At 39.6% G+C, this 27,712-nt stretch overlaps 1 protein-coding gene across 12 annotated transcripts in view; it reads right to left on the bottom strand.

Annotated features, from left to right (window-relative positions):
- The window catches only part of DGKB (diacylglycerol kinase beta), a 477,946-nt gene that overhangs the window by 85,026 nt on the left and 365,208 nt on the right, over nucleotides 1-27,712 (bottom strand). The gene's annotated exons all lie outside the window — the stretch shown is intronic.

The raw sequence follows: 27,712 nt of genomic DNA, 5'->3' as shown, positions 1-27,712 counted from the left end.
TGGATAGAAAACCGACTTCACAGCTTTTACACCACAAAAATAGATGTAGACACAAATAATGTTATCTTCCTTTTCCAAAAGGACTTACTAATTCCCCTTCTTAGCACTGTCACATACTAATATTCTATATATATTGCCACATACTAATATTCTAGCACTGATATATACCAATATTCTATATATATTGCCACATATGAATATTCTAGCACTGTTACATACTAATATGCTATATATACTGCCACATACTAATATTCTTGCACTGTTATATACTAATATGCTATATGTACTGCTACATTTTAATATTCTAGCACTGTTATACACTAATATGCTATATGTACTGCTACATACTAATATTCTAGCACTGTTACACACTAATATGCTATATGTACTGCTACACACTAATATTCTTGCACTGTTATACACTAATATGCTATATGTACTGCTACATACTAATATTCTAGCACTGTTATGTATTAATATTCTATATATACTGTTACATACTAATATTCTATCATTTCCTGACAAATTTGTGCATTAAAAATGTAATAAATTGAATCATGGGCTGACTTAATTTCTATTTTCTCTCTCTTGTAAAGAAGCTGAACATTTACACTAGCCCTGACTTTTAATAAGAGATGACCAAAATAAAGAAGATTATTTTAGTAAAAAGAAAAATAGAAATAAATTGCTATACAGTAGCACTTTTTCTTTACAACACAGATCTTGTTGGAATAGGAAAGGGAATAGATTATTTCACAGGAAAGTGTTTTTGCATCTGCTTCAAAGTGCATAGCTAAAGTCTTAAACAACTTTGTGTTTGAAAATACAGTATAAATAAAACATCAATCATGATTAAAGGCTGACCTAGCTAATCCTGTTATTGGATTACAGTGTGTCAAAATATATACAGTGAATATAGGAACCACAAAACAAAACTGTACTTCAAGAGCCTAAACGCCTTTTATGCTGGTAGTGTCCAACATCCTTGAGTACTGGTCAATTTTCTGATTAAGTGGAATGATCTTCTTAAACAGGGATGAAACAAACTGGTAAGACAGGAATGCTAATACTGCCACTTCCTACAGTGTTTCTACACTGTGGAAAAACACCCAAGTTTCTAAGCCTGACATGTTTCTTGGAAAAGTTCAGGTTAATATTTGGTAATCAAGGCAAAATGATCAAAATGGGTTTGCTCCATTATCAGTTAATCAGAAACCCCCCTACTGCTAAAACTGTTTTATATAACCTTTCTGATTAAGCAATTACCAAGGCATGTCATTGAAAAATTGTCCTGTATCTAAATATGGAAATAGTAAATACTTTATTCCTCAGCTGAAGAGCAGCTATACTTTCACTGCAGTATGCACACACTGCCAAAACTTCCATAACAATAGACCAGCTATAGGCTGGCAATGAAAGATCACGAGACTAAAAATAAGTATATTTAAACTTTAAAAAAAAAATCACATTCTGGCATTATGGATCTATAGTTGAAGCAAGAACTTATTGCTACATTTGTAAAGGAATCACACTTTCTACCACATTCTATTTCCATGCCTATTTTTTTTTACTATTTCATTTACTATTTTAATTTACTATTTAATTTACAATCTAATTTACTATTTAAATTTATTATTTTTATTTTCATTTCAATTATGCAGTGCCAAGCTTCAATGACCTGAGCTACAAAATTCTACATCAGAGAAATTATTGACTGCAATTTCTCTAAAATTTCCAATGAAACACTTTGGCCATCTTTGAAAATGACTGGAGGAAAGTAAGCACATTTGCTTATAGTAAGTGTGCATGGTGACATATAGAATCACAGAAACACGCAGGCTGGAAAAGTCCCTCAGGATCACCAAGTCCAACCAATAACTCTACAAGATTCACCTTAAACCATATCCCTAAGCAACATGTCCAAATGACACTTAAACACAACCAAGGTTGGTGACTCAACAACCTCCCTGGGCAGCTCGTTTCAGTGCCTGAACACTCTCTCTGTGAAAAACGGTCCCCTAATGTCCAATCTAAACCTACCCAGTCTCAGCTTGAGGCCATTCCCCCTCAAACTGTTTTAATACAGCTACACTTGCAGAGCAGAGATTTTAAATTTAGCACATCAAGAATATGCTTTTGGCTTTCCAGATGAAACCTTGTGCAGAATTCAATTGTATTATGACCATTTTAAAATATACCCTGGGAAAGCTTTATTTTCAGTAGTTTGAGTAGTCTCATATTGGCAAATAAATGTTTATCTTGAGTCATCAACCCTGGATGTGTTTAAAAGTCATTTTGATGTGGTGCTTGAGGACATGGTTTAGGGTGAACCTTGTAGGGTAGGGTTATAGGTTGGACTTGGTGATCCTGAGGGGCTTTTCCAACCTGAATGTTTCTGTGATTTAACCTATACAAAGTACAGAGATCTTTACCCATGAATCTACTAGAAATTTTTCCAAGGTAGATGTCTTGAGAAGTCCATTGCTAGGAAAGGATCTCTTCCACAAACCTGTGCTAGAAGGTTAGCCTGCTGACAGATAAGGTGCACTTGATTTCTTCCATAAAGTAAAAGCATTTTATTTTTCATGAAAGCTATTCCAATTATGCTGCAGAAGCACTGTTTGTCAGTGAGTGTCAAAAATTGTCTCGGTCTGTATCACAAACTCAGAGACTCTCCAGCTTGAAGCTCCCATTCTAGGAGCAGCATTCATGCACAACAATGCACAGGCTGTAATGAATTTTATAAAAAGAGTAATTCCATGGGAAGGGAAAAAATAAAGTAGAAAAGAAGCCACACAGTGGATGCTTATTGGCTCATTTTCTACATATCTGGAAAGTGCTCTGAGCCACAAATTCAGGGTATTTAAAAGGAACAGGTCTCTCTGGCTCCTTTTTCCCCCTTGTTCATTCCTTTGTCCTCTCTTCTAAGGAAAAAAGGAATAACGTGTAGAAACAGCTCTGCAGGGAATCAAAACTACCAGAGAAGTGCACTGAAATGGAGACGTGAGACAAAATTGCATTTCCACAGAGGAGAAACTGTGAAGAGTCCAAGGGGAGAAAGTGGTTGACAAGTATGTGGTGGCGGGGAAGAGAGATCATGGTCAGGGAAAACAGAGGAATCAAGAAAGAGAAGAATGAGAAAAAGTTAAGAACTTAATTTCAAAATGCATTGAGTTCTGCAGTGCTAAAAGAAGAATGATGATAGAAGGGAAGAAAAAGAAAATAACCCTAAAGGAGACTCAACTAAACCTACATATTTCTAAAGTCTGAAAATATGGATAATAAGGTCTAAAAATGAAACTGGGAGCATAGGAAATGCCATGCTGGGCAAAAAAGCTGAACATCTGTTCCAATATTCTGTCACTGACAGTGTTCAGTATCAGAGGCTTTGGAGGATAGTGTAAAAGTTTGTGTAGCATACAGCTGGGAATAATCCAGCTCTAAGGAAGGTTTATTATTATTTATAATTCTATCAAATTGAAAGAAAGTACATTTAGATTAGATTGCTATTATGAGGGTGGTGAGACTCTAGAAAAGGTTACCCAGAGAAGCTATGTCCCATCAAGAAGCAAAGATTAGTCGAATTTTTGAGGACAAATTATGACGAAGGAAGGAAGGAAGGAAGGAAGGAAGGAAGGAAGGAAGGAAGGAAGGAAGGAAGGAAGGAAGGAAGGAAGGAAGGAAGGAAGGAAGGGAGGGAGGGAGGGAGGGAGGGAGGGAGGGAGGGAGGGAGGGAGGGAGGGAGGGAGGGAGGGAGGGAGGGAGGGAGGGAGAGGGAGAAGGAGAGGAAGGAAGGTGTGTTTGAAATTGCTGAATTTGGTTTCTTGAGTGCCTGGGAGACATACACGAGCAAGTTAAGTAATACTTACAGCAGACTGCATGTCATGGTGATTGTAGTTTGTATTTCCAGTAATAAAATTTGCTGATAAATTGGCTTTTATCTAATTAAATAAATATTCAACATCTGATAAAAAGGACCCTTCAGTTGCTAAAAAATACTTTAATGCTTGTATAATTCAACACAAAGGACATTCTCCTTGAGTCCTATGCCTCTCCCAGAAGTTTTCAACAGACAACATATTTTCCATCTTTTCTCTCTGTTCATAAATCTATTATCTAGGTAATTTTATACTTTGGTAAAAATGATTTCATTGCAGCACATAATATATATTAATAAGAATGTATGACTTTTTCTAATGTTCCTCTTTTCTTTCCACTTCTGTCTTAACAATCATATAATTCCTGTTCTGCTTTATAATGAATCATAGGCAAGGGTAAGGAAATAGCCAGTGGAGATGCACATCCAGAAGAGATTTATGTGTGACTGGCATGACTTTAATAGAGATATCTTTGTCAATTTTTTCTTTTTCCATTATTAACTATACTTATGGCAAATCTCAGTGTTAATCTCTCATGGCACACAGTAGTACCAGAGGTTGTATAGATAAGTGCAGAAAAGTTTAAAAACAACAACAAAAAAAAACCAAACTGAAAAAAAAAAACCCAGTTTCAGCTCTACACAACAAAATTCCCACAGGATTTTGCAACGATACCACTGGTAGTTGGAAAGCTACCACATAAAAGCTTATACCATTAAGTAACACTGTGAGATTGTTCTTCCTGACATTTATTAGTTCTACTGCTGCAAAGCTGCATTTGACTCCATTTTCTCTCCTCTTTTATAATGCACTTTTACACGCCAGCTTTTATGCCTGCGTGCAGTTCTACAGTCTCCACTGCCCACCTGCCTGTCCTACTCTTCCACCCTTCTGCCCTGTTTTCTCCAAAGCATCTGCAGTTTGTACCACCTGCAACCATCACCCTTCCCCCTTGCCTGTTCAATTCCACTCCTGCCTTTTGCTGTGCTCTCACAGCTGTTTGAGAACTCACTCCTGGGCACCTCGTTCACACTGGCCACTGTCAGTAATAACTAAAAATCATGAGAAGTCAAAAAAGGCCCTTGCAGTATTAAGTGACAGGTATAAAAACACAGATGACTTTTAATGTGGATAAATGCAAAGCCTTCTGTGAAGAACTTCCTCCAAGATCATCCAGCCCAACAAGACAGGATAAGGGGCAATGGGTGGAAGCTGGTGCATAGGAAGTTCTATGTGAACATGAGGAGGAATTTTTTCAGCGTGAGGGTGACAGAACAGTGAAACAGGCTGCCCAGGAGAGTTGTGCAATCTCCCTCTCTGGAGAGTTTGAACACATGCCTGAATATGTTCCTGTGTGATCTCATATAGGTGTTCCCACTCTGGCAGAGGGGTTGGACTGGATGAGCTTTTGAGGTCCTTTCCAGCCCCTGACATTCTGTGATTCACGTGTTGGCTATGAAAACTCTTCTTAGAGGATTAATTATGACACCATGCTCACATATCCTTTTCACACTGCAGACTCCATTGGAGAGAAGCCTACTACTAGCATCTATACAGAGGACAATCTTATCCTAAAATACAAGCAAGAAGTAAAAATGCACACTTAATATAAACAACACACTCTGAAAACTTAGAGAGCTTCAGAGTCCATCTAGGTACTATGACGCAGGAGGAACTCTATGACTTTGGAGCTGTGCCTCGGGGTACATCTGTTTTGTGACAATATGAAACAAGATGTTCATGAGAAAAAAAAGATAATGTATTTCTCCTAGAGTTACAGAACAGTGTCTCAGTCAACTGAGACAAATTACAGGAGGTTAACCTATAGCACCTGGTATAAAAACTAGCTATTATAAAACAGTGGGATACCTGGCTGATACAGTTTACAATACATTCCTCTGTGTAAGAGGCTACTGTTTGTGATAGAAAATCCTGGATTACTGGAATTCTTACACTTGCTGCAGCATATATTCTGCTTTTACAACATTTAGCAGGACAAAACACCCCACATGGATTAGTTTCTCAGAGGGTTTACTTAAAAAGTGTACTCCTTGGATCTGTGATTTAGTCTGTCACTCTATTCCACTAAACGTACATCCCCACAGTACTTTTTAACTGCTCTTAACAGTTTTCTTATTTTTATCCACATATTTCTCCTCAGTTTCTTTCCCCAGTTCCCCAGTCTTGGGAGCAGATGCTGAGGCACCAATGACTCATTAATCTCAAGAGGATTTTATCCTGAATGAAAATAAAACCTATAAACAGTTCCACATTTACCAGCCTTGGTTGTGCTAGAGAATCAACAAAGCTCTTTTTGAGGGGGAAAAAATAATAAATAATTAAAAAGCCCTCTCTGTACACGTTACAATAGACTTACTATCTCAGAGCAAGGTCAGAGACCTTCACATTTCATCTTTAAATTATGTCAGATGAATAAAACAATTTTCCTTCCCCTTACCCACTCATATGGATATGTAAAAGAAGATACGACACTGAGTAGTACTTAAATTAATGAGACCATTGTTAAGGTAGTTCAGAGGTTCAGGGACAGGCTTGCAAGGAGCAGCTCTTCACTGGCTGCTTCAGTTGCACAACTGGAGTTCAGCTTTAGAAAACAAACAAATATACATACCAGCTTTGTTTCCCTGTGATAGAGGTGATTATATGTAATTAAACAATCTTTTTCTTTACCCAATATTTTAACTCCCACTGAAAAGCTTAAGTATCTCAATACTGCTATTTGATTCTTGCCAAAAAACCTTTCCATTGCCTTACAGTACTCTAAACACCACACTTTATACCATTCCCGAGTAGAATATAATGAGGAGATTATGGAAAAACACCAACAAAAAAAAGAAGTAAGCAAGGAAATGCTGTAAGTAAAGCAATGGGAGAAACAGCAAATTCTGTGTAGAAGAAAATCTTTGACAAAATCTTTTTTACCTTTGGATCCATCCAGAAACATTTAAACCTGGCAGGACTGGGGGCAAACTCTGCCTACCTGGGATTTACACAACTTCAACATTTTCCTTCTTTACTGAAAGAGTAGATTTATGAGTTCAGGAAGCCTCACCCTTTTCAAGCTTCATTGCCTCTTATGTGAAGACCACTAAGAATGAGATGTCTTGCCTGGGATTCCACTTTACACCGTACTCAGGCAGGTCAGTGCACTTGTCCACCTGTGAAGTAGACAACTGTATTCTCATTGAAAACAAAAGACATCTACTCAAGTGCAACTGAAGGTGTGAGTCACCAGGCTTGCGCAAGCAAAACTGCTCTCCAGGCTTCACTGTAAGAAATAACTGGCTCTCCACGGGCTGCAGTAACAGCATTGACATCTAGTTCACATGTATACAGACGCCTTTTGAGTCCTGCATTGAACTGTCTAACCTCAAAGTGAAAAGCTGTCTTGTTTCAAAGCACACCTAGATAAATGAAAAGACCCCTCTTCCCTCAAACCCTGGAAGACAAATGAAGTCTTGCTATTTCTTTTTTCACTTGCTAAAACAGAATCTTAAAACCATACTCTTACAAGTATTTAGGTGGGACAAGGCATTTAAGCATCCCTATAGTCAAGGCTTTTAGTGACTTACCACAGAAGCAGACAAGATCTGGATCTGAACCCTGTCCACCTGTCTTCCCTGTAGCACCTTAAGTGCAAAAGGCAGCATAAACTGTCCCATCTTTTAGGAATTTTTAAATAGGCATATAACCCGTTTGTGTCTCCAGAAAACGCGTGGACACTTTGTCACCTCATTTCCTAACAAAGGCTTATGGCACAGCTGGAGCTCTTAGGTGCATACCACTGAGATCCTTTAAGCAACAGTACATTCCTTTCTGTCTTGTAGGGTATCAGCAGTGCTTTTAAAAGGCCACCAAATTTTGTAGAAACCTGAAAAATGTAACAATTAATACTATATTTGGGGGCCTATATTTTTAGGCACTGTTTTTTTGCCCCCACGGTCATAAGCTGTGGTTAAAAATGCTGTTCCGTAAATGTGCAGAGACTTCAGAATGCATTTTTAGTATGACAGAAGGTCTTTACTTAGTAGAAAACAGGACTTAGCATTGAAAATGCACAATGTAGCTGTATAAATAATAAATTCTACTACTATGCTTACCACCTCACCCTTCAGAATACAGATTTAGAAAACTTTGTACATTGAACAGCACCTAAAAGGATGAGGCAGGCTGCCAGGCAGAGGGTAAAGCCAAGCACAGTATAGTGGTTTTGCTCCTTGGTACAAAGCTATGTGACCATGCCATTCCATCCAAAATCTCCCTGGATTATCAGCAATTAACTGTTATGGAACCACTGTTTCATTTGTTACAATGGTACACTTGGTTTTCGATCCCTGTGCTCCATTATGATTTCAAACGCATACCATAAAGAAGAAATTGATTCATTTTCAAAAGAACACTTAAAATAAATATGCAAAATGGTTCCCTATGTGCCTCCTAAGGGAAGTGGCTATGATTATATACGTTCCACCTTGGCAAGTCTATAGGCTATCCCCTTTTCACAGGGACATACACAAAGATCACTTCAAGAAATCTGCCATTCTCATTTTTGGATAATCAACTGCTACAGTAATGGTAAATTTAGCATCAGCGTCTAATAGGAGTCTTTTTCTGCAGCCAGAAATTTGATAAGGAATCAACCTTTATGGGTCATAATTCTAAGTTATCAAGTAAGCTTGGTAACTAGACCTGTGCTGCCTAAATTATATTTGTCTTTTACAGTGCCTTCAGTTTTACTTCTTATACTACAGCTCCATATTGCATTTCTAATCATTACTTAGCCCTAGCTTTTTAAAATCTCTCACAGCTCCATGCTACCAGCTGTTGTTTTCTTTCCTAATGCACTTCTCTTGCAAGGAAAAATTCCTCAACAAAAAAAAAATCCCCAGATCTAGATTTCTTTGAACCTCATCTTTACTTAATGCTTTTCAGCTCCTGAGACAAACAGAAGCAATCATTCCTTGCTTTAGACTCAGTAATACTTTCAAGACTTAAACTTAGTAAGGAAATCAAACATGATCAATGAGGATAGTGTCATTTAAAGGCATTGATCTGATTTCTTCACATGTGCAGGATTCTAAAGACTGGTTGACTTAAAAATTCCAGTACAAGTGGTTTCCCAAATCTGCTCTATTTCAGTATAAAACTTGCAGAATTTAAACTCTATTTCAGTATAGAGCACCATAATTTTAGGGTAGTTAATAATTTTCTAACTGATCTAAACTGAGTCAAATTAAGGCACTCTTAAATGAAAGTTAAACTGTATCTACTCTCCCATTTGTTCCAGTTTGATCACTACAGAATCACAGAATTTCTTAGATTGGAAAAGACCTTCAAGACCATCAAGTCCAATCATTAGCTTCACACTGACAAGTCCTTGACTAAACCAAATCCCTCAGCACAGCATCTAATCACTGTGGTTGGAAAGGAGCCCCAGGATCATCCAGTCCAACCTTCATCCCAGCACCTTTAATCACTAGACCATAGCCATAGATCACAGACCACAGATCACTCTAATGACTGAGTTAAAAAGAGTAACAAGGAAAAGACAAAACAAATAGATAAACCTTATAGAAAACTAGCATGGTTTTTAACTACCCAGATATGTTATTTGTCATAGAGAAAACATCAGCTGCACTTATTTTGTTAGCATACATGCATAGCTTTTTTGTGAGCTGTAAACATATCATTAAGTGAATACAGCACATGCAATAAGGAAAATACAGCACATGCAATATCAGTATGGAAATAAAAACAAAATGCTGCTTCACAGAGGTCACTGTAGTTACTGGAGACTGCAGGTAACACTCCCACTGATACTCATGGTTGTATAAAGCTCACAAAATGCAGCTTGCAGGCTTGACTTTCTTGCAAACCCCTCAAATCTTAAGAGTATATTAAAGTATGTAAGCCTAGCACCCATAACGAGTCTTTGCAATCTAATTCTGCCATAACCTTCTTAGGCCTGAAGAAAAGTAACAAAAGCCTTACAATCCAGTTCTACAATATTACATCTGAGAGGACAAGGGACCTTTTCAAATTCTTAACAAGCAAACCCAACAACCTCAGAAAAAAAAACAAACCAACAACCACATATGAAGCAGCCTGTAAAATTTTCTGCTTGGGACTTCACAACAGCCTACACTAAATTCTTGAGTCCAAATTTAGTGTATTGACTATGAAAGAAAAATGGATGTGCCAATAACACAGCAATCCACCATGCTTCATTTTAATGTTGAGTGAAGGACTAAGATGATGTGCATGCTGAAATTCTGTAGCTCCTCTGCCTCAATGTACAAATACAAATGGGCAGTAAAAATTACTATTGTTGTACAATAGATAACAAAGTCCTAACAACTTTAACCTCACAGTAACGCAATTCTGTGGTTGCTTAGAAGCTTGGCTAGGGAAAGGGAAGATAGAAGTACTGTGTCCAGTTCTGGGCTCCTCAATCAATAGAGAAGTTGAGATACTGGAGCACGTCCAGAGAAGGGTGATGAAGCTGGTGAGGGGCCTGGAACACAGCCCTGTGAGGAGAGGCTAAGGGAGCTGGAGGTGTGCAGCCTGCAGTAGAGGAGGCTCAGGGCAAACCTGATTGCTGTCTTGAAGGGAGGCTTCCCTTCAAGTTGGGGTTGGTCTCTTCTGCCAGGAGACCAGCAACAGAACATGGGGACATAGTCTCAAGTTGTGCTGGGGGAGGTCTAGGCTGGATATTAGGAGGAAGTTCTTCCCAGAGAGTGTAATTGGCATTGGAATGGGCTGCCCAGGGAGGTGGTGGAGTCACCGTCCCTGGAGGTGTTCAAGAAAAGCCTGGCCGAGGTATTTAATGCCATGGTCTGGTTGATTGGATAGGGCTGGGGGCTAGGTTGAACTGGATAAACTTGGAAGTTTCTTCCAACCTGGTTGATTCTATGATTCTTCCTCCCATCACTTTTCAGCTATGCAGCATGGTGCCAAGGCTGAGTCAAATGTCTCTGTGTAGGATTAATGATTTAGCTGGTAAGAGAATCTGAAATACATGCAGAATCTGAAATACAACTTTCAGATTTAAAAGATTCCTATTTGCACATTCTTGTATGAATTCTAGAGGAGGTTAATTACAGTTTTCAAGTAACAGGTACATGTTTCTGTGTTAAGATAAAAGCAGTCCATTAGTCAAATACAACTCTTCTCAGTGACAAGGGTGGAGAGGAGCCTGTGTAGTGAAAATATTTTTAGTAGACAACAGAGGTTGTTATGTCAGGGCAGAACAATGTAATGCTTTCTGAACACCTTCTGAAAAAAGGCCTTATCCTTGCAAGTGGACTTCAAAAAAAAATGGTCTTCTACAACTCTGCTGAGCAGTAGCTATAGACTATGCATTTATAGTTAATATCAATTTGTCCTTTTATCTCTAGGTAGGAATATCAGTAACATACAAACTCAGCATTTTTAAGTTCTATGATAATGTGTCAAAGAATGATTTTGGTAACTTCTCTTATACATTCACAGTCCTAACACATTTGACAGTCTTTTGAATATCAAGGTATACTGCAGTGAGTGCAGAGGAGGGCAATGAAGCTGGGGAAGGGCCTGAGGAAGAAATCTTATGAAGAACAACTGAAGCAGATGCAGCTCTTTAGCTTAAAGAAGAGGAGGCTAAGGGGAGATCTCATTGCTGTCTGCAACTACCTGAAGGGATGTTACAGAGAAGGTCGGTGTTGGTCTCTTCTCACAGGTAATGAGAGATGGAACAAGAGGCAAAGGCCTCAAAGTGCAGCAGGGTAGGTTTAGACTGGGCATTAGGAATACTTTTCCAAAGAAAGAATGGTCAGATGTTGGAATAGGCTGCCCACCGAGGTGGTTGAGTCACCATCCCTCAATGTTTTTAAAGGTCATTTAGATGTAGTGCTTGGGGGATATGGTTTAGGGATGAACTTTGTAGAGGTGGGTCAGTGATTGGACTTGATGATACCAGGCATCTTCTCCAACCTGAATGATTCTATGAGTAAAACTAAGTTATTTTCCAGGCAGGTTATTACTGGGAAATAATGAACTTTTTTTCTAGCTCTGTGTTTATGTGTGGCAGTATGCTCAGAAGCATGTGTTAAAGGTTGTCTTATTTTTAAATACTTCCTACCAGCATCTTACTCCAGCTTTTTTTCTCAGTTGTTCTTTAGGGCTAGATATTTGCTGTAAGTATAAAGTATCATGGGCAGCTGTCACGTGACAAATTACTGTTTTCATCCATCAAATATTAAAGCTGCTCACTACTGACCTTGAGCACCACTTAGGCTCCCACAGCCACGGCCCTTCTGTAAGTCAGCAGGGTACTGCTGGCACAAATTCAGCCAAGCAATCAGATTCATGCCCATTCTCAAAAGCTGTGTCTTTTAAAATCTCTGTGCCTCACGCAGTACAACCAGAGGCTTGACCACTCTTGCAAAGGTGTCCAACACCTGACCATTCCTACCAAAGGGCATTACCTGCTCGCGTTGATTTGCAGCAAAGTATTTCTCAGTAGGTATTTTCACTTAACATTTACTCTCAGGGAACCTGTGTAGTGGGAGATATTTACGAGTTGCTTTCAGCTTAAAAATAAATCACCTCTAATTCCTCTAAGCGAAATCAATCAAAAGTCTGTAAAAAATGGACTGGTTGTTTGGTCGATTCTGGCAGAAAAGTAAACAGCACTTCAGCTTTTCTCCACCATTAAGGTCTAAATGGCCTAGAAAGTAAATCAATATCTCCAGTCAGCCTTCTGGCTATTGTTTAGCCAGTAGATATGGATTTTCTCTAGCTTATTGCACTCCTTTGGGACTAACCTGTAATCCTCAGAGAGTAATAATAAGTTCGTTATCTAGTTCAGCTCTCTGTTGTACATTTAAATGGACCACATCCATCAGCAGCACTTGTTAAAGTTAAAGGACAATGACATCCCATTCAACCTATTTCAAAGTGAAATATTTGCTATACCCAATGGGGAGAATTATTAAAAACATCCTATTTGTTGCAAATTTATTTAAAAAAAAAATATTACAAATGAGTTAAATAGGAAAAAAGGATTTTTTTCTCATGGATGTGATATTGTTTCTTCATTAATGAGTTAAACTGTGATGAAGGTTTTTTTCTCTCATACATGGTGTAATCTTTTGTTATTCATATAAATCTCCTCCAAATATTTCACAGAATCAACCAGGCTGAAAGAGACTTCCAAGATCATCCAGTCCAACCTAGCACCCAGCCCTGTCCAATCAACCAGACCATGGCACTAAGTGCCTCATGCAGGCTTTGCTTCAACATCTCCAGGGACAGTGACTCCACCACCTCCCTGGGCAGCCCATTCCAATGCCAATCCCTCTCTCTGGCAACAACTTCCTCCTAACATCCAGCCTAGACCTCCCCTGACACAACTTGAGACTGTGTCCCCTTGTTCTGTTGCTGGTTGCCTGGGAGAAGAGACCAACCCCACCTGGCTATATCCTCCCTTCAGGTAGTTGTAGACAGCAATGCGGTCTGCCCTGAGCCTCCTTTTCTGCAGGCTGCACACCCCCAGCTCCCTCAGCCTCTCCTCACAGGGCTGTGTCCCAAGCCCCTCACCAGCTTTGTCACCCTTTTCTTGTTAAGTACTGCTGCAAAGCAGGCAGCTGCCAGAACCAATTATTACTTTTTTTTTTTTTTTCTCCATTCCTTGAGCTTCCAGATGCTTGCTGGACTAAAATGATTTTCCCTTCCTCTACCTACAAGTGCTCAAGAGAGCTCTCTCGTTTTTAAACGCTGGAGTTTTGAAAGGCTGTACTCTCAGATCACAGAACCTGTGCTGTGCTCACAGCCATGGAGAATTACAGTCTGTGATCTGAGCACTTTGTTTCATTGTGCACACACATTTTCTCTGATAAGGATATAAAGTCCATCCCAGTACAACAACGAAAACATTACTTTTACAGCTTTTACACTGAACAGCAAAACAACCACCAATCCAACATACTACTGACTATTCTCTGGGTGCTTTGGCTATTCAAGAAATACAAACACTACTTAGTAGTTGCTGTGACTAGAGCTGTACTGTAAATTACGCACATCAAGACTGCTGTCCGTTGGAAAATGTGCTGCATTTTATCTACAACCTCATACTCAACCCTCAGAGGGCTTACACAAATACACGAATCACAGCCATAACCACCACAAGTTCTTTTCTCTAATTCAAGAATTCCTAGGAAGAATGATATAGGAATAGGATGGAGGCTATGTCTCTATTTAGGCACATGCTTGGAAGAGCAATAGTTCCTATAATAAGTGTCCATTCTTTTTTCTTTCAGAATTGTCTATCTAGATTGCAACCACAATTAGGTGAGTGACAGTCTTCAAATCAACAGGAGAATTGACAGAGTCCTAAATAAAGATTAATGAATTGAACCTTAAAATAGATCATCTAAATTCAGAGGCTAAGTGCAAACAACAACGCTGTCTGCAAGGACAAATAGAACTTTACGACAGTGGCAATTCCCAAAATGTAGCTTCAGCCTCCGATGCGCTGGTGTTGGTGCTGGGATCACCACTGGGAATTCTGGAGCACCTACAATTCTCCACAATGTTCCAACAACTTTGCTCTGCTCCCAAAGCAATCCGTTTGGTTTGGTGAATATTTTCAGATCATTCCACACAGCAGTGTAATGAAAAATTATTAGAACTCGAGTTCTCATGTCATGCCAGTTTGAAAATATCTATTATCATTGTGTGAAATACTGCTTATACACCTTAAAATTGGAACCTCAAAGGCTTCTGGATGTCACTGATCTTTGCCAGAGAATGAGATCTGGTGAAAGGACCAAGTTACAGAAATGGAAGGCACAGAATGGACCATCTGAAAATTCATCACAAAAGGTATCCTTCCAAAACGCTTCACATAAAAGCAGACACACCGGAGGGCAGGGATGGCAACGTGGGCACAAGCCAAACTCATGAGGATCAACAAGACCAAGTGCAAGGTCCTGCATCTGGATCAAGGCAATCCCAAGCACCAATATAGGCTAGGCAGCGACTTGCTTGCAAGCAGCCCTGAGGAGAGGGTCATGGGGACGCTCATGGATGAGAAGCTCAACTTGAGCCAACAGTGTGCACTTGCAGCCCAGAAAGCCAAGCAGAGCCTGGGCTGCATCAGGAGAAGTGTGGCCAGCAGGGCAAGGGAGGTGATTCTCCCCCTCTACTCTGCTCTGGTGAAACCCCACCTGGAGTACTGCATCCAGTTCTGGAGCCCCCATTACAAGAGGGATGTGGATGTGCTGGAGCGTGTCCAGAGAAGGGCCAAGAGGATGATCAGAGGGCTGGAGCAGCTCTCTTATGAGAACAGACTGAGTTGGGCCTGTTCAGTCTGGAGAAGAGGAGGCTCCCAGCTGACCTTGTGGCCTTTCAGTGTCTGAAGGGGGCCTACAAAAAAAATGAAGAGGAGCTTTTTAGGCTATCAGGCAGTGACAGGACTATTGGGAATGGAGCAAAGCTGGAGGTGGGGAGAGTCAGACTGGAGGTGAGGAGGAAGTTCTTCAGCATGAGAGTGGTGAGAGCCTGGAATGGGTTGCCCAGGGAGGTGGTTGAGGCCTCATCCCTGGAATGTTTAAGGCCAGGCTGGATGAGGCTGTGGCCAGCCTGATCTAGGATAGGATGTCCCTGCCCATGGCAGGGGGCTGGAACTAGATGATCCTTGTGGTCCCTTCCAACTCTGACTGATTCTATTATTCCTACATCAAATCTACCTACTTGCAGCTTCTGTGCCTTGTAATACCTTTGCCTACTAAACCAAACAACTTTTCACAATTAAATGACATCACATCTCAGATACATGCTTATGATCATCTCCTGATTGAATCTTCTCCTTTTTATGATGAAGAATTAAGATTAAAATGTTTGGTGGCTTTTTCCCAGCTCGTAACAACTGTTTTTGACGCACACACGCCCCCTGCTATTTTCAATGTTGTTTTTAAAGCCTAGACACTAGAAGTGCAAACATTACCTCAGCAGTGGGCTCATGACCACTATATACAGTTTAAAGAATCACTTTACTACACATAAGCTTAATTTCCCTGCTCATAAAGCCAAAGATCATACTGGCTCTCCAAGCCACAAAAATCACTCTCTAAAGCTCCCAGGTATGATCAATTAGTCCTTCCCAGAGTCAATGTTCTTTAAATTTCTTCATTCCCCACACATGACCTACAGTTGTGATTTCCAGATCTTTGGCCCTCCATTTAACTAGTCTAAGAACATGCATAGACCATTGCTTTTGTTAACTCTTATTGATCACTCTACTAATTTTTATAAGACAAAAACTTTGCTATAAGTGGATGGATGTTAGGAGGAAGTTCTTCCCAGAGAGAGTGATTTGCCATTGGAATGGGCTGCCCAGGGAGGTGGTGGAGTCACTGTCCCTGGAGATGTTCAAGAAAAGACTGACTGAGGCATTTAGTGCCATGGTCTAGAAATGTTTTCATACAGCTCTCTGAAAAAGACATTATGTTACACTGTACGAAATAACTACTTAATTCTGTGTTAAGGCTTTTGGACATAAAAATATATAATAGTAATTATATCTATGGATTAGCCCGTGTAGGCTGCACACTTAGTTTCCATGACAGGCTTGTAAGAAAGTACTAGAAACAGAATATATATAAAATGAGTTTTGGCTTTCATGTAGCATATTATAGGGCCCTTCCAATCAATACACTTTTAATCTCCTGTTCCATTAAAAAAACTGCTGAAACCTAAATGCTGTTCAAGAAAACCTTTGGATATGTCTTTGAAACAATCTATCTTCTGTTTTCAGTTTTGTATCCTTAACTTGCTCCTATTTAGCAATATTTTGTACAGGAACTAAAAGCTTTTTGCAAAATACATCATTTGACAATTATTTTGGGCATTTGTAATACTCTCATATCCTGATAGCTGGTAAGGAAACTTAGAGTCTAGCATCTCGTATCTAGAATGAAATCCAACCCTGTTAGCTCAAAAGCAAAATTCACACCAATTTCATTGAGGTCAGGATGTCAGTCTTGATCTTTCAAGACATTAACCTGACATTGTCTTCAAAGTCCCATTGTAGCATCATTCTCTACTTTGTCCAATGCATATGTTTGTAAACCTTTCCTTTGATTTTAGCCAGAGAGCAAATAAAATAATAATAAAAAATCAATTTGGTTACTTTTAAAAATGCAATCATGTTAAAAGGATGAGCTCTATATAAACAGTCTCTTATTTCTTCATTCATCTTCTCCTGCTGTCTCTTGGGTCTAAAGCTGAATGTTTTACCCCAAATCCTGGCATTCAGGAAGGCAAGTTCTTTTCAGAGCTTTGCTGATGAGGTGTAATGATACACCCCAAATCAGTCATAGTTAAGAGTTAAAGTAAATGACTGAATTTTCAGAGCTGACCACCATTTTCAGTTGATCAATATATGAACGGAAGTTTCATGTTACAGATAGAAGAGAAAATGAGCAGCCTCACCAACGTACATAAAGCACCAGGGCATCAACAACACAGAAACATTGTGAGTGCTTACGACGGCCAGGAGTGGCAAAACCCCCTCCTGATGGAAGCTGTTGTAAAGTTGAGGTAAACAGACGTACCTCAGTGCAAAGATCTCACAGGAGGGCCAACGTTCCTGCTTCTCCTTGCTGTGCTCAGACTACGAGAGCACAGGATTCATTCTCTGAGACAAGCAGTGTGCCCTGAAGGCAGGTGCTCCAGGCGCTGGCAGGACAGTCACTCCTCCAGAGAGACTTTGCCCAATGAATCCTGACAGCCTTATGACACTCTGGGAGACGTAGCCAAGGTAGGTGATTTAATCACGAGGGAAAAAGGGACAAAAGCACCTAAACAACTCCCTTGAGACATTCAGCACTTGGGAGCGGCCTTAAGCTGTCCAGCTTGAGACTTTTAACTTTCCAACATTCCACTCTGGAAAGAAACTCCCGTGCTCAGGTAATGTAATTAAGAGGAAGGTGCTTGTGCAGGCCATGCAGCAGGCTTTTGCTTTCAAGTGACTCAAAAAGTTTTAAGAGGCAACACGACTTTTAGCATGGTTTCCTTCAGCACTAAGGCTTCTGCTGAATGTAATGCAGTGTCCTGGCCTCATATTCCCTCTGGGATACTGTGTCAAGTTCCATCGACTATAGGCTTCTGGCACAAGATGCTTTGCTTCACGTTATCTGACTGAAGGCTAATCAAAGTAAAAGTAGAGACTTGGTAAGGAGTAACGACAGGCAGAGGAACCAAGTGACCCTCTCAGTGAAGAACAAAGCACAGACAATCCTACCACTGAGGGAAAACAAGTTCAGCTTGTCTGGCAGAGGCCACCAAGATGGATGGTGCTGGTGCCTTTGTCCTGACGAGAGGCTGAGGAAGCTGGGCTTGGTTTAGTTCAGGGAATAGGTTCTGGGGGACAATAACTAACAGCCTGGCAGTGCCTGCAAAGCCAGGCTCTTCATGACGTTCAATAGTGGCAGAATGAAAGAGATGGCATAAGCTGAAACAAGAGAGGATCTGATAAGGCATAGGAATTTCTTTTCACGAGGCACCTGAAAGCAGCAGAAGGAATAAAGACATGAAGGTACCAGAATAGTTTGTCTAGGGAGGTTGTGCAGTCCTCTCAGACTTCCAAGGCCAAACTGCATGAAGCCTTAAGCAACCTGGTTTTCTCACAGCTGACGTGGAAAAGACCTGAAGTCCAGGATATTATTTGACAGCTCTGTGACTATGCTCAGAACTGTGAATCAAGAGGGTAAGGGCCTATATATATTCCACTAAAAACACCAATCCTGATCAGCCAGAGAGGAGAAACTTTGCTTGTCCTTCAGTGACAGCTGGTGCTGTTTTGGAGTTTGCAAAGGCACTACGCTCTGTGTTGGCAGGATCACGGGCCATTAAAAGCCCAAGAACCTGTCTGAAAAAGGAGAGGAACATTCTAGACCTGCCTTTTTAAGTTTTTTCATTCAATAAAAAAGTATCTGTGCTTAATGCCTGCTTGAGACAGGAACAAATGTCCCAGCACTGCATTTCCTCTCTGATAGAATTGCTAGTCCCTCATTACCTAAAGCAGGTACTTAAGTCTACCTTAAGGGCAGTATCCTACTGCCCTTCATCACCATTTTAACTGAGACCATTACAACCTAAATGTACCTTGACTTCCTTTTCACAATTATATTGCTCTTATTTATAAATGAGAAATTAAGATGTAACATAATTAATAATAACCTGGAAAGTCTGCTCTTAAGGCTGAAGCTACACCTCAAAGTCTGTTGCTTTTACGACCACACTATGTGCTTTTCTAGAGACTAGCAGAGCTTTTAGCCATGGCAACACTGAAGTAAATCTCGGAATAGTTAGAACCTAATTCTCTTCCAGTGAAGTCAAAACTATGTATTTCTGGCAAACTAACCAACAAGCACCTGTAGAATCTTGTGTTTAAAAAATGTAGATTAAAAGACACATTAGCAAAGTCTACACACATGTCTAAGTGAATCCATCAGCGTTAGGCAAGAGCAGCATCAGCTATTTATGGAAAACAGCATTACCAGGAGGTATCAGTGACCTTCAACCTCCACAAGCCTTGTAACAGGAAAAACTAACGACAAGGGAAACATCCAATAGTACAGAAAACAAACTGCTAATCAACATATTATTGATCCCATCTTTTTGTCAAGGTCATTTAGCGTTTTAAAAAATGATCTCACACTAAATCTTTATAGAAAAAGTGGGCTAATTTGATTTACAAAGTAAAGTGCTATTAATTATGGAAGGCAGTCAATAAAAGAGCTGATTCCTTTAAACACAAGGCAGATCTTATGGCCTATGATTTATGATGATGATTATGATGGCAAAATATTTGCAATTCTCACTACATTCTAACTTGCGTTAGCTGGAACAGAAGGTGCAGGTAGGATATAATCATGCATCAATACAAAGAGCATTAGGAGGCAAACAGCCTTTAGAGCAGCAAAGGTAAACACCCAGATTAAGAACAGTATACAAACAGAACAATGTGGCCTATTGCTTCTTTTACCTCGTAAAGCACACAAACTTTATTGTTTTTAAATACCAGAGCCAAACTTCTGTCTTGCTGCTGATGTTTTCTTTTGTATTACAATCCCTAAATGTCTAAATTGCATAACCAGACATCCAAGGGCACACAGCACTCATCTAAAAGGATGTTCTCATTACAAATCTTCTCATTTGGGACTACTAGGATGTCAATAAGACCTGGCAGCTTCTCTGACAACTAAGCCAAGCCTCAGATTTTACTAAAAACATCTTGTGGGACTCAAAATGTTCAAAGGTCTAATTCATTTTTAACAAAGGAACATTATTAAAGCCTTTAAAGATTAGAAACAACCTATCATACATTTTAATTTAAAAAATGTAACATTGAGTAAATACCTCATAAACTAGAAAGAAATCTATACCAAATAACTCTATAAAGAAGCATGGTAAAGTCAAAAATGATTCACAGAAGAGAAGAAATTTTAGATTACAGAAAAAAGGAAGAAACTGAAAAATTCAACTGCCTCTATCAGAGTGTATGCAGCTTTCCTTCTGCATGGTTTTCATTCTGCAAATGGAAAGTGGGAGAAGTCACACTTAGAAAAATTGTTTCAGGCCTCCAATAGACAAAGACAGGAATACCAGTAGTTATGCCATGTTATATTTTCCAACTTTTTCTCCTAGCCACAAGATCTAAAAAACAATTGATGTTACTGAGGTATAAAAATGGGATCCAAAAGCCAACATCCATAGATTGATCTTTCAGTATGATGATTTGAATTCAGTCTGGATTTTATGTCCATTTCTTTAACACAAGCACTTACGTATCCTGCATGGCTTAAGGAAAAGAAAAAGCTGAGTTTAGAAGAAATGATAGAATTTTGGCCTAAAATGATCTTGATTTTATAGCCATTTCTTTAATGCAGACAAGTTATTTATCCTGCATAGCTTAAAGAGAAAAAAGACATTTTTAGAAGAAATTACAAAATCTTGGCCTAAAATAAACTGTCTTTATGCACAATCAGTTGTTTGAATAAAGTACCACAGCACACATGCATATGCAAGGTGCTGGCAAAACAGTTTTGACTAAACCTGTGCCTATCACTAAAAGCTTTCATCGTGTTTACTGTTTTTTCTCTCCATGTGAACAACAATGGCACTTAATTTTGACAATCTGTCATTTTTCTAGCATGTTCAGAGAGCAGTCAGACAGAGCAGCTCTGTTATGTTTTCCATCAAAAGCCTTATGATGCAGAACTGCTCATCTTCTATTAGAGTCCTTGTCAAGCCCAGTGAGCTGTTTGGGCTGAAGGAGAACTGTGTCATACTGTTTCAAGCTCACGTGTCAGTAAAAGAGAGTTATAGATCTAGTGGTTTCTAACAGCATTAATGCTTGCTTGTGCATTCATATAAGTCAGATATCTTTGTTTGCAAGATGCAGTTGGATAGTTCTGTAGTGCCAGTGCAAATGATCTATAAAAGTCTCTACCTTTCAAGGTACAAATGGGCTCTGTGGCACATCCTCCACCAGCCTGCTTTTCTGGAGTAGCTGTGCAAACCAGTGGTTAGTAGGGGTAAAATGTCAACAAGTTGAAGCACTGCAAGTTGATACAGGTGGTATAGGTTGATATTTCTGGTATAGATGATCCTGCTCTGCAGGGGAGCTGGACTAGATGATCTTTTGAGGTCTCTTCCAGCCCTTGACATTCTGTGATAGAACTGACAAATCACTTAATGAATTGTATTCATCATGTCTCATTTTAAAGTCTAATGGAAGGTTGTATTTTTCCATAGACTCAACGTCTTTTTCACTTAAGTAATTATAAGACTATTAAATAATTCCTGAGAACTCTCCCTAAAATACATCTGTAGGTTGTTTTCAACTTTATTGAGTTGTAACACCAAAATAAAACCTTTCCCTGGAGAAATTACTTACTAAGTCTCTCTCAGGTTCTTAATATTGTTAAAAACAAAAAAAAGTCCAAACAAACAAAAAACTCTTTCATTCTTTTATAAGCAAAATATAAACAAATAGTACTTGTTATAGCCTGCACACAAAAGGGATCAAGGACAGCCTTGAATATTATTCTATTATTAGCAAGAAATCCAGAAGTACATAATGAATTTGCATTATCTAGCCACATAAATAAGAAAAGTTATTTTCTGGCAAATATGTAACCCTCCTCTGGCTTTCTACCAGAGAAAGCATTAGTTTGAAATTCATACATCATTCTTTTTAGTGTTAAACCTCTGTATAGATGATACCTCCAGCGAACTTAAAAACAGAAAGATGACATAACATCTCAGTTTATGTCTTTGTGAACTGGAGCCCTGAAGTTACCTACCATTCTTTGATGTTGTCTTCTTTTAAGTGCAAAAGAATCAATTTAAATTAATTACACAAAAAAATGGCAGAAGATACTATGTTTAAAATGAATTGATGTAATCGACATCAATCAAACTGCCATGAGTTCTTAAGGTCTAAGTAACTTCTGGCTGCACAATAGTCTGTGGTTACGTCAATGGCATCTCTGTTGTACAAGTTCAAGCCCAGACCTGCCTTGCTTCCACGCTGTTGTACAAGTATAATTAGAATCATAAAATCAGTCAGGGATGGAAGGGACTACAAGGATCATGTAGTTCCAATCCTCCTGCCATGGGCAGGGACACTTCACACTAGGTCAGACTGTCTACAGCCTCACCCAGCCTGGCCTTAAACACAACCAGGGACAGGGCATCCACTATCTCCCTGGGCAACCCGTTCCACCCACTTCCCTCATAGTAGTGAAGAGCTTCTTCCTAACATCCAGTCTGAATCTAGCCATTCCTAGCTTTGTTCCATTCGCCCTAGTCCTATTACTATCTGATATTCCAAAAAGTCCCTCCCCAGCTTTCTTGTAGGCCCCTTTAAGATACTAAAAGGCTACAATAAGGTCACCTTGGAGCCTTCTCCTCTCCAGACTGAACTCCCTCAGTTTCTCCTCGTAGGAGAAGTGCTCCAGCCCTCTCATCATCCTCATGGCCCTTCTCTGGACATGTTCCAGCACCTCCATATCACTCTTGTAAACATGGGTACCTTGTTTACCACAGGAGCAAAACAAGTCTGGGCAGGTCACAGACCTTAGTCTCAATAGCTCCGGGTTCTTTGTCCTCTTTTCGAAGGTTGCTTCTCCCCAAAACAGACGGAGGGAGAGCAGACAAACATGTCTGGGCAAGCCAAGTCATGTATAAGCCCACTTCAGCATATCAGACCTACCACAACACAAATGCCCTAAGTTTGAAGACGGCAGTCTTACAAAGATCAGGTACTGCAGGTAATCTAAGCCTTCATGTATGCCTATTTAAAGTTATTTTTGAGCCTAATTACAAGACCTTGTTTTCCAAAACTGAAGTGCAACTGACTAGATGGTCACAACAGCAAAAAACTTATAATTTTTATGGGAACTTTTTTTTTTGTCATTCTTATGGCAATGAAAACTTCTGTCATGGAACAGGGCACAGTTGTGTCAGAAACAAAAACCAAAATATGGTCTATGAATTAGAAACTCCTTAAATGTAATGGAAATGTGGTTTTTTTTCCCACAGTATCGATCAGATAAGAGCTTTCTAGTCTCTGGAATGATAGAAGATTTCTGAGAGAATGCCAGCTTTATTATTTCTTATATAATGGTGTTTTCCAATTTGGAACAGTAGGTATTGTCAACTGATATTAAAAAATCATGCATTAGGCCTGAAAAAGCATGTCATTGGGGAAAAAATATCTTTGAGTACTTTATATTTGGCCTTTGCCTCTTTGCCTAAGGGATTCTTCAAACCATAACTTAGAAAATGTTCTCTGCCACAATAAAGACAAACACATCTGCAACTGAAAACAAGCCTTTCTGCTAACCATCAATTTAGAACTGAGACCAGAAATATTCAAACACACCAACAGTTTTACAAAACAATCAATACTATATGGCAATATGGGAATCAAAAAGCCTGTGCTCCATCAGTCACTTATAACTCAAGGACAGTCTTGCAAAGTTTTTGGCTAAGTCTTCCCTTTTACATAGATGCATAGAATCAACCAAGGTGGAAGAGATGTACAAGCTCATCCAGTCCAACCTAGCACCCAGCCCTGTCCAATCAACTAGACCATGGCACTAAGTGCCTCAGCCAGGTTTTTCTTGAACACCTCTAGGGACAGTGACTCTACCACCTCCCTGGGCAGCCCATTCCAATGCCAATCACTCTCTCTGGAAAGAACTCCCTCCTAACACCCAGCCTATACCTCCCCCAGCACAACTTGAAACTGTGTCCCCTTGTTCTGTTGCTGGTTGCCCGGGAGAAGAGACCAACCCCACCTGGCTACAGCCTCCCTTCAGGTAGTTGTAGACAGCAATGAGCTCTGCCCTGAGCCTCCACTTCTCCAGGCTGCACATCCCCAGCTCCCTCAGCCTCTCTCATAGGGCTTGTGATGTTTTGCAAGAAGTAGGCCTAGGTTTGTACTAAACCCAGGAAGAACACTAAGGATGAGAATAACAGTTTTTATACTACCTGAGAGGGTAACACTCTCATCCAATTCTCACTTATTTCACGTTTATTCCTCAGTCTATCTTTAAGTGATTGCAGTCCATCTATCTGACTGAACATGTGTAGAAAAGAGACTTAGGAAGCTAAGGTGAAGGAGGAATGGAAGGATTAGAAAAGAAGTTAAGACGTGGCATCTGGACAGACACAAATCGCATCTGCAAGGAGAAAATGCCACTCAGGTAATACCTTGTCAAAGAAAAGGCAAAGAGATGGTGTTTCTTATTACTATCAGAGATGAACTGGTGACATAGAAAGCCAAGACAACAGGCAGTATCAGTTTTCTGTGCCTCATGCCCAGGAACACAGTGGAATTTGTGTCATTATTTGCCTCAATTACCAATGAAAATTAACCTGCAGCTCTTTAACACTGATGCCAAAAGTCCCAAAGAGGGAACACATCAGACAAACTTCCCAGCATTTTAGTCAGAAAAATTTTCTGGCCATTAATACCCATGTCTGGAGGGGGAAAAAGGGGAGAAAGAAGGGAAAAAAAGGGAGAAAGAAGGGGGAAAAGGGGAGAAAGAAGGGGGAAAAGGGGAGAAAGAAGGGGGAAAAGGGGAGAAAGACGGGGGAAAAGGGGAGAAAGAAGGGAGAAAAGGGGAGAAAGAAGGGAGAAAAGGGGAGAAAGAAGGGAGAAAAGGGGAGAAAGAAGAGGGAAAAGGGGAGAAAGAAGGGGGAAGGAAGGGGGAGAGAAGGGGGAAAAGAGCAGAAAGTTCTGAGGCCTTTAGCTATAGCTAACATTTCAAAACTATTTGTTTCTTTTTTTTTACATCAGTTTTATCAGTAAAAAGATTATTGTGTAGATATGTGTAATCTTCATTATCAGTGACCTATAATATCATAACCACAGAATGAAGAACAAAATCTTGCCTTGGTGGACCAGTTTCAAACACCAGCCAGCTTTTGAAAGCACAATACATGAGATTCTGCTCCATTGGATACTTCTAAATATTATGATTTGATATACAGATTCTTTGCATGAATAAACCCCCTTAGATTACAAAAAGGATTTATATCAGGCTGCAACTGCAGTGGAAAACAAGAAGAGATCCAATGACTACAGCAGCAAATCAAAAAGCCAAGCATGTTATGGTGTTACGTCACATGCACTGTCTGGCGTTCACCCAGCTCACTGTAGCTGAAAAATAGCTGTAAGCATCTACGTTCCATTAACACTATGTTAATTATTATCATTGTCTCATCAGTAGTTTGTTTATGACAGCTCTGGGTGACAAGGATACAGAGATGCTCTGTCAAAACCATCACCTGATGAGATTTTTATTGGCATAAGATCTTTCTTTCCCTTAGTCAGCTACATTAGAGAAATCACTCTTTCATTAAATGCAAATGCTATTGCCTGCCTTTGGCTTTTTGTAGGATCCATATGACTGATACAATAACTCTGATCTGGCACTGCATTAACTGTTTTCTTCTCTAAGTAAGGATAAATAAATCTATGTCTCTTTTGAAGAAATTCACACTATAACAGTAAAATATCCAATGGACAGGTTGAAGTTTGCTTAATAAATCTCCTCTTTCTGATTCTCCCACGTAGGAAAGACATAAACCAAACTGCTATTGTATCAGTGAATGTCAGTTAGCAGGAAAAGGGAAAGATAGCAAATTCTTCATTATTCTTTATAAAGAACATTTCCTTACAGCTGCATTACTGAATCCTTGGGCATTCCATTTAGATAATGACTTCACTAATGAAGATATTCTGGAGCACTTTCCTAGTTTCCTTCCTGAAATGGCCATGCTAAAGGACGGCCCTTCCAAAACAAGCCATGTTCTAGCAAGGTAAATGCTCCAGAACTCAATGCATAAAGGAGACTAATTCTTTGGTTTTGCTGGATGTCTTGTAAAGTGTCATGGATATTACTGGGACCTCTTGTATTTACCTTCTTTATTTACTTAAAACCAATTTAAGCAGATGATTAATTTTAGGGTGGCTCAGACTGCCTCCCATTACTGGGTACTATATACTTTTTTTAAGCACTGAGACAACTGTACAAGAGTAGGTAGCCTGAATCTACTTTTATCTTTAGTTTCTCTTCTCCTCTTTGGCAGATGCAAACTATAGAATCAGAGAATTGCATAGGTTGGAAAAGATCTGTAAGATCACTGAGTCCAACCAACTTAGCACTGCCAAGTTCACCACCAAACGACGTCACTAAGCAACACATCTACATGTCTTTTAAGTAACTGCAGAGAGGTGAGTCCCTTCCCTGGGCAGCCTGTTCCAATGCATAACAACCCTAAATAATTTCTCTTTATTCCTTCTTCTCCTGCCATTTTTTTGAGTGGGAAACTTGATAACTTCAATAAAAGTTAATTCAATTAGTGTCTGAGGTTGTGAGGTACATCATGAAACAGATGCTGCCACAGTAAATTATATGGTGCTAACTACTGGGCTATTGCCATACTTCATTTTATTATCTTTCACATTAATCTAACAGTTTTTCTTCTGGCAATTTTAATTATCTTTGTTATTAAATAGTTACATTGCATTATGCTGAACTGGGAACTCACATTACTATGGGAAAAAACATCACCTAACTACTCCTCCTTTGTGTAATGATCCTCCAACCTGATGATTTTAATTTTTCATTTGTGGTGTTTGTCTTCATAGAATCACAGAATCATTCAGGTTGGAAGTAACCTTTCAGATCAAGTCCATCTGTAAACCTAACACTGCCAACTCTATCACTAAACAATGTGCCTAAGTGCTACATATACACATCTTTTAAACACATCCAGGGATAGTGACTCCATCAATTTCCTGGGCAGCCTGTCCCAATGTTTAGTGAAGAAAAATTTCCTCATATCCATTGTACATCTCCCCTAGCACAACTTGAAGCACTTTCCTCTTGTCCTACTGCTTATTACTTGGGAGAGGAGACTGACCCTCACCTTGCTACAGCCTCCTTTCAGGTAGTTATAGGGAGTGAGAAGATCTCCTCTCAGCCTTCTGCTCTCCAGACTAAACAAGCCCAGTTTTCTCAGCTGCTTCTCACATGACATGTTCTCCAGACTCTTCACCAGCTTTGCTGCTCTTCTTTGGCCACATTCCAGGACCTCAATGTGTTTCTTGTAGTGAGGGGCTGAAAACTGAATGCAGTATTCAAGGTATACTTGTCACACCAGTGACATTCCTTTACAAATCTCTTCCCCTGATTTTCAGTGAATGCAAGATCACACTTAAGGAAAACATTTCATGTGAGAGTAGC

The sequence above is a fragment of the Pogoniulus pusillus genome, chromosome 28 (genome assembly GCF_015220805.1).
Source record: "Pogoniulus pusillus isolate bPogPus1 chromosome 28, bPogPus1.pri, whole genome shotgun sequence".
NCBI lineage: Eukaryota > Metazoa > Chordata > Aves > Piciformes > Lybiidae > Pogoniulus > Pogoniulus pusillus.
The sequence above is the reverse complement of the archived record's forward strand: the minus strand, read 5'-3'. Positions and strand labels throughout refer to the sequence as shown.